This window comes from Perca fluviatilis, chromosome 10 (assembly GCF_010015445.1).
Source record: "Perca fluviatilis chromosome 10, GENO_Pfluv_1.0, whole genome shotgun sequence".
In the NCBI taxonomy this organism is placed as follows: domain Eukaryota; kingdom Metazoa; phylum Chordata; class Actinopteri; order Perciformes; family Percidae; genus Perca; species Perca fluviatilis.
Genome location: NC_053121.1, coordinates 39,869,132 through 39,876,631, shown reverse-complemented (window position 1 = coordinate 39,876,631; position 7,500 = coordinate 39,869,132).

Genomic DNA, 7,500 nt, shown 5'->3' with positions numbered 1-7,500 from the left:
ACCCAACATCTGGATGTGGGTCAGACCCAGACCCAACATCTGGATGTGGGTCTGGCTGGTCAGGCTAGAGTAGAATGGTTATCCCAGAAAAGTTCACTGTTCTTCTGATTTGTGTATAGTCAGATCTTCAGGAAGAGAGGAACATGTTCCTTGTGTTTTCCTTTCAGTGACCTGTACATTTATTAGGCAGAGATTTCAAAATGTCTATTTGAAATTGAAGTCACTCTTTCACCCACTGGTCTTAAGGATGTTCACTCTTTCACCCACTGGTCTTAAGGATGTTCACTCTTTCACCCACTGGTCTTAAGGATGTTCACTCTTTCACCCACTGGTCTTAAGGATGTTCACTCTTTCACCCACTGGTCTTAAGGATGTTCACTCTTTCACCCACTGGTCTTAAGGATGTTCACTCTTTCACCCACTGGTCTTAAGGATGTTCACTCTTTCACCCACTGGTCTTAAGGATGTTCACTTCTTCACCCACTGGTCTTAAAGATGTTCACCTTTTCACCCACTGGTCTTAAAGGATGTTCACTCTTTCACCCACTGGTCTTAAAGATGTTCACTCTTTCACCCACTGGTCTTAAGGATGTTCACTCTTTCACCCACTGGTCTTAAGGATGTTCACTCTTTCACCCACTGGTCTTAAGGATGTTCACTCTTTCACCCACTGGTCTTAAGGATGTTCACTCTTTCACCCACTGGTCTTAAGGATGTTCACTCTTTCACCCACTGGTCTTAAGGATGTTCACTCTTTCACCCACTGGTCTTAAGGTTGTTCACTCTTTCACCCACTGGTCTTAAGGACGTTCACTCTTTCACCCACTGGTCTTAAAGATGTTCACTCTTTCACCCACTGGTCTTAAGGACGCTCACTCTTTCACCCACTGGTCTTAAAGATGTTCACTCTTTCACCCACTTTGTCTTAAGGATGTTCACTCTTTCACCCACTGGTCTTAAAGATGTTCACTCTTTCACCCACTGGTCTTAAGGACGTTCACTCTTTCAACCACTGGTCTTAAAGATGTTCACTCTTTCACCCACTGGTCTTAAGGATGTTCACTCTTTCACCCACTGGCTTGAAGGATGTTCACTCTTTCACCCACTGGTCTTAAGGTTGTTCACTCTTTCACCCACTGGTCTTAAGGATGTTCACTCTTTCACCCACTGGTTTTAAGGATGTTCACTCTTTCACCCACTGGTCTTAAGGATGTTCACTCTTTCACCCACTGGTCTTAAGGTTGTTCACTCTTTCACCCACTGGTCTTAAGGATGTTCACTCTTTCACCCACTGGTCTTAAGGATGTTCACTCTTTCACCCACTGGTCTTAAGGTTGTTCACTCTTTCACCCACTGGTCTTAAGGATGTTCACTCTTTCACCCACTGGTCTTAAGGACGTTCACTCTTTCACCCACTGGTCTTAAAGACGTTCACTCTTTCACCCACTGGTCTTAAGGACGTTCACTCTTTCACCCACTGGTCTTAAGGACGTTCACTCTTTCACCCACTGGTCTTAAAGATGTTCACTCTTTCACCCACTGGTCTTAAGGATGTTCACTCTTTCACCCACTGGTCTTAAAGATGTTCACTCTTTCACCCACTGGTCTTAAAGATGTTCACTCTTTCACCCACTGGTCTTAAGGACGTTCACTCTTTCACCCACTGGTCTTAAGGATGTTCACTCTTTCACCCACTGGCTTTTGCGGATGTCCACTCTTTCACCCACTGGTCTTAAGGTTGTTCACTCTTTCACCCACTGGCTTTAAGGATGTTCACTCTTTCACCCACTTGTCTTAAGGACGTTCACTCTTTCACCCACTGGTCTTAAGGACGCTCACTCTTTTCACCCACTGGTCTTAAGGACGTTCACTCTTTCACCCACTGGTCTTCGGCACGCTCACTCTTTCACCCACTGGTCTTACGGACGTTCACTCTTTCACCCACTGGTCTTAAAGATGTTCACTCTTTCACCCGCTGGTCTTAAGGATGTTCACTCTTTCACCCACTGGTCTTAAAGATGTTCACTCTTTCACCCACTGGTCTTAAGGATGTTCACTCTTTCACCCGCTGGTCTTAAGGATGTTCACTCTTTCACCCACTGGTCTTAAGGACGTTCACTCTTTCACCCACTGGTCTTAAGGACGTTCACTCTTTCACCCACTGGTCTTAAAGATGTTCACTCTTTCACCCACTGGTCTTAAGGTTGTTCACTCTTTCACCCACTGGTCTTAAGGTTGTTCACTCTTTCACCCACTGGTCTTAAGGACGTTCACCTCTTCACCCACTGGCTTGAAGGATGTTCACTCTTTCACCCACTGGTCTTACGGATGTTCACTCTTTCACCCACTGGTCTTAAGGATGTTCACTCTTTCACCCACTGGTCTTAAAGATGTTCACTCTTTCACCCACTGGTCTTGCGGTTGTTCACTCTTTCACCCACTTGTCTTAAGGATGTTCACTCTTTCACCCACTGGTCTTAAAGATGTTCACTCTTTCACCCACTGGCTTTAAGGATGTTCACTCTTTCACCCACTGGTCTTAAGGACGTTCACTCTTTCACCCACTGGTCTTAAGGACGTTCACTCTTTCTACCCACTGGTCTTGCGGATGTTCACTCTTTCACCCACTGGTCTTAAGGTTGTTCACTCTTTCACCCACTGGTCTTAAGGTTGTTCACTTTTTCACCCACTGGCTTTAAGGATGTTCACTCTTTCACCCACTGGTCTTAAGGATGTTCACTCTTTCACCCACTGGTCTTAAGGACGTTCACTCTTTCACCCACTGGTCTTAAGGACGTTCACTCTTCACCCACTGGTCTTAAGGATGTTCACTCTTTCACCCACTGGTCTTAAGGTTGTTCCACTCTTTCACCCACTGGCTTTATGCGGATGTTCACCTCTTCACCCACTGGTCTTAAGGTTGTTCACTCTTTCACCCACTGGTCTTAAGGTTGTTCACTCTTTCACCCACTGGTCTTAAGGTTGTTCACCTCTTTCACCCACTGGCCTTTAAGGATGTTCACTCTTTCACCCACTGGTCTTAAGGTTGTTCACTCTTTCACCCACTGGTCTTAAGGATGTTCACTCTTTTCACCCACTGGTCTTAAAGATGTTCACTCTTTCACCCACTGGTCTTAAGGGTGTTCACTCTTTCACCCACTGGTCTTAAGGATGTTCACTCTTTCACCCACTTGTCTTAAGGATGTTCACTCTTTCACCCACTGGTCTTAAGGACGTTCACTCTTTCACCCACTGGTCTTAAGGACGTTCACTCTTTCACCCACTGGTCTTGCGGATGTTCACTCTTTCACCCACTGGCTTTGCAGGATGTTCACTCTTTCACCCACTGGTCTTAAGGTTGTTCACTCTTTCACCCACTGGTCTTAAGGTTGTTCACTCTCTTTCACCCACTGGCTTTAAGGATGTTCACTCTTTCACCCACTGGTCTTAAGGATGTTCACTCTTTCACCCACTGGTCTTAAGGATGTTCACTCTTTCACCCACTGGTCTTAAAGATGTTCACTCTTTCACCCACTGGTCTTAAGGACGTTCACTCTTTCACCCGCTGGTCTTAAGGATGTTCACTCTTTCACCCACTGGTCTTAAGGATGTTCACTCTTTCACCCACTGGTCTTAAGGTTGTTCACTCTTTCACCCACTGGCTTTAAGGTTGTTCACTCTTTCACCCACTGGTCTTAAGTTGTTCACTCTTTCACCCACTGGTCTTAAGGATGTTCACTCTTTCACCCGCTGGTCTTAAGGTTGTTCACTCTTTCACCCCCCCTGGTCTTAAGGTTGTTCACTCTTTCACCCACTGGTCTTAAGGATGTTCACTTTCTCCCGCCCTTTCGGTCTTAAGGTTGTTCACTCTTTCACCCACTGGTCTTAAGGTTGTTCACTCTTTCACCCGCTGGTCTTAAGGTTGTTCACTCTTTCACCCACTGGTCTTAAGGATGTTCACTCTTTCACCCACTGGCTTGAAGGATGTTCACTCTTTCACCCACTGGTCTTAAGGATGTTCACTCTTTCACCCACTGGTCTTAAGGATGTTCACTCTTTCACCCACTGGTCTTAAGGATGTTCACTCTTTCACCCACTGGCTTTAAGGATGTTCACTCTTTCACCCACTGGTCTTAAGGTTGTTCACTCTTTCACCCACTGGTCTTAAGGAAGTTCACTCTTTCACCCACTGGACTCAAGGAGGTTCACTCTTTCACCCACTGGTCTTAAAGATGTTCACTCTTTCACCCACTGGTCTTAAGGATGTTCACTCTTTCACCCACTGGTCTTAAGGATGTTCACTCTTTCACCCACTGGTCTTAAAGATGTTCACTCTTTCACCCACTGGTCTTAAAGATGTTCACTCTTTCACCCACTGGTCTTAAGGATGTTCACTCTTTCACCCACTGGTCTTAAAGATGTTCACTCTTTCACCCACTGGTCTTAAAGATGTTCACTCTTTCACCCACTGGTCTTAAGGATGTTCACTCTTTCACCCACTGGTCTTAAGGTTGTTCACTCTTTCACCCGCTGGTCTTAAGGATGTTCACTCTTTCACCCACTGGTCTTAAGGTTGTTCACTCTTTCACCCGCTGGTCTTAAGGATGTTCACTCTTTCACCCACTGGTCTTAAGGTTGTTCACTCTTTCACCCACTGGTCTTAAGGTTGTTCACTCTTTCACCCACTGGTCTTAAGGATGTTCACTCTTTCACCCACTGGTCTTAAGGATGTTCACTCTTTCACCCACTGGTCTTAAGGATGTTCACTCTTTCACCCACTGGTCTTAAGGTTGTTCACTCTTTCACCCACTGGTCTTAAGGTTGTTCACTCTTTCACCCACTGGTCTTAAGGACGTTCACTCTTTCACCCACTGGTCTTAAGGTTGTGCGGCTTGATAAAATCACTCTTTGTTGACATATTGTTGTTACAGCCTAAAAGTACACATTTATTTACAATTGTAATGGGACAAGTAGCACGTCAGTCTGTTAATCTCCTGACTACGGTAACACAGGTGGGACACCTGTAGCTGAGCTTAAAGTGATGGTTGAGTAGTCTTTGTGCATGCACTCGACAGAATTTTCAGAAGCGTTACCACTGTCTGATTAGCGCGAAGCATGGTATTGTCACGCTGAATAGCTTAGCGCAGGGGCTAATGGACCCACGTTTGTATCTCTTAAATGACCCCACTAATAATGCCGAAATGATACAAGGTCTACACTAGTATATATAGGTTATGCTCTCATAAAACGATGGATTAGAAAGTTTGTGGGTACACCAGAAGTTTATGAACATTTGCCTGCTGGCTTCAGCCTCTGCTGCTACCTGCAGTTAGACGAGTGCTTAGGGCGCTTCACAAATTACTACAACCAGAAAGAGATACAACAAAAATATGTATTAATTTAATGATTAAATAAGGTAATGTCTCCAAACTTACCTCAGTTATTACTTGTCTCCTGCTAGTTATACTACAGCACTTACTTTAAAAAATAAAGTTAAATTAAAAAATATTTTTGTTGCATCTCTTTCGGTGTTGTAATTTGTAGACGTCCCTAAGCACTCGTCTTACAGCACGCAACAACAGCAGAGAGCAGAAGCAGCAGGCAAGTGTTATTTACATAAACTTCTGGTGTACCTACAAACTTTACAATCCATCGTTTTATGAGTGCATAACCTATATATACTAGTGTAGACCTTTGGTATCATTTCGGCATTATTAGTGGGTCATTTACTTGGATACAAACGTGGGTCCATTAGCCCCGCTAAGCTATTCAGCGGCTAACGCTACTCTACGCTAACTCACCCAATGTTCGACCCAGGTGAAAAAAGCTTCTGGGGGGGGTGTTTGGCTCGAGGTCATGGTGCAAAGGACCCTAGGGTGAATTACTCCGAACCATCACTTTAAGGAGTCACAAATATAACATGCATTTCTTTTGTCACCTTTTGACCCTGAAGAAGATTACGTTGAACACAAATCAAAGGATGAGCATGAGTTTCCTTTTGGCTATGGCATATACACACACACATATATATATATATATATATATATATATATATATATATATATATATATATATATATATATATATATGTATATGTATATATACACACACACACATGTCCAGTGGCTGATACCTTGACTGAGAAACTAAATAAGTTTTTCAGAATTTCTAACTCAAAAGCTCACATTCATGTTTCTTTGTCTCCAAAAGAAGAGGAGACAGACCCAGGACACCTTGTGACTATTTGTAAAAATGGACTGAGTGGACTGACACTACTGATACTTGATAGTTTGGATATTTCAGCATACATGTTTCAAGTGTATTTGATATCTTGTATGTAGGGTACTACACAAGAAGGTCAGTCTGGGGACAACCTACAGGAGCAGATGGGAACATTTTTCATTGCTTGAACACAGTTTTCAAAACTCTACAACTTATCCCATGACTTTAACCACAACGTGCACAACACTGTAGATTTACAGCACTTTGTTCAAATGCTAACACACTGCTGTCAACACTGTTAACCACACATTCAGAACAGAATAGATTTCAGTCTGGGGCCTATCAAACACTGCTGATTGCAATTTTAGCTGAAAGCCTAAGCAGGTGTCTTGTTTTAGACTAGTTAGTGAACATATATGGTATTTATACAGAGAAAGATCAGAGAGACTTTTTTGTAATACTAACACAAAATAAGAATGAAACAATTATACACTGTACTGTTTGAGAGAAACAGGTAAAAGAGCAAAGATACCAACATGTCCAGGGAAGATGTCTGAGGTTATGTAGCAATAAAAAACAGCGAAAAAAACAAGTAAAAAACACAATATCTTTACTATAGTAAAACTGTGTTCTTACTGTTTTTCAGAAAGTAATGGAGGTGAAAGCAATAGAAACACCACATTCATTAGTATTTAGAGATGATGAAGACATCCAATGTGATGAAGAAAACCTGCCACATGATGCTGGAGAGAGGCAGGATTAGTCACACTATTCTCTGGTACTGTTATGTACCTTTAGTTTTTTTCTCCAGTAATTCCATAAATTACTAGAGACAAAATACTTTATTGAAGAAAACTGCTGATTTTCATTCCTTCTTATGTAAAAATTGGTATGCTATACAATCTATATGTTTTCCTTAAATAAACTGTTGAGTAGTGTCAAGTCACTCAAATTGTTCAAACTGTAAAGATGAGAAAGTTTGTAATTTGTGTATTGGTGTTTGATGCTAGTGTTTTTACCCTCAGTGTGTTCTGAGTGACAGTGTGTGTGTGTGTGTGTGTGTGTGTGTGTGTGTGTGTGTGTGTGTGTGTGTGTGTGTGTGTGTGTGTGTGTGTGTGTGTGTGTGTGTGTGTGTGTGTTATCTCAGTGAGGCCTGTTCATACTGTTTGGCTGCTCTGAGCCTGTTTTGAGACGTGTGTTAAGAGTTGTGTTGCTTTGAATGAGTTCTGCAGGTGATGTGAACTGTTTAGCTCAGGTGACTGTTAGCAGTGCAGACTG